Source organism: Palaemon carinicauda, chromosome 37 (genome assembly GCF_036898095.1).
Source record: "Palaemon carinicauda isolate YSFRI2023 chromosome 37, ASM3689809v2, whole genome shotgun sequence".
NCBI lineage: Eukaryota > Metazoa > Arthropoda > Malacostraca > Decapoda > Palaemonidae > Palaemon > Palaemon carinicauda.
The window spans coordinates 9,306,123-9,307,335 of NC_090761.1; positions in this window are offsets into that span (position 1 = coordinate 9,306,123).

Consider the following 1,213-nt stretch of genomic DNA (forward strand, 5'->3'; position numbering starts at 1 on the left):
TATATATATATATATATATATATATGTATATATACAGTATATACATATATATAAATACAGTATGTATATATATATATATATATATATATATATATATATATATATATATATATATATATATATATATACATATATATTAGCGAATATCTGCGAGAGTGCTCTTTCAATAGATTACTGACTTCAGAACCTTAGAATAATCTTAAAACTATAAATAACTTTGACATTGGCTATGGCCAGTCATCTTTAGGTCCTATCTACAATATATTCCTGCATGCTGTTATGACTCTTCAAAATTTTACTCGTATTCACCCTGTATCGACAAATGACTGTGACAGCGGCATTTTTTTCACTCGGTATAATGTATTTTCGCACACTTTCCCTTACATTTACCTCAACGATTTTTTGACGCACAATTGAATGGTCTATGTGTTCTAAATTGCATGTTTAACCACATATAACAATCATCGTGGCAGGTTGGATTCAGCTTCGGTCTGTCCCTTGTGGTCAAGGGCAATCAACTCAACTGTTCCCTTTATGTGATGATCAGCGGATCTTTAGTCATTCATAATGTCTTGCATTTGGTCGTTTCAAGATTCTGTCTATTTCGCTCGATTACGAATACTTACGGCTGATGTATATAAGGAGTAAAATAGTCGATTGGTTTTTGGTTTTATTCATTGCTTAAATTACTAAGATATAGTTGAGGTAAGTTTATTAAGATGCATTCCCTACACTACAGAAGACTCTAATATCTATTTTTCCATCACTCGCTTGTATGTTTACACTTGATCAAGATAGATTTTTCAAATCGTTTGATAGTCTATTAAAAACTACAGTAACAAAGGTTTAAATCAAACAATTTTAGAATGGTTATGAATCCCCAAGAAATTCAATGGAAAATAATCGGTGCTTTTTGAAAGATCTCGTGAGTCTATTAATTTTGTCTCACTTAGCTTCGAAATTAAATTTTTTTTATTTTTTTTTTTTTAATCATGTATTAGTGACTAACGCAAATGTTCAAATCTTTTCGAACGCAGACATGAAAGGCCCTTTTTTGCTTAATGGATTTTATGTATTCTTTTGAACTTTTGTGAGTATTTTTGTTGTTGTTGTGGGGGAGGGGGGGGGGGGGGGGGGGGGCTGGCGTTGGGTGTCGGGGAGTGAAGGGGCGTTTGTAAGCCCACTCTTTTCCTTGGTCTTTCCTTCTTAGGTT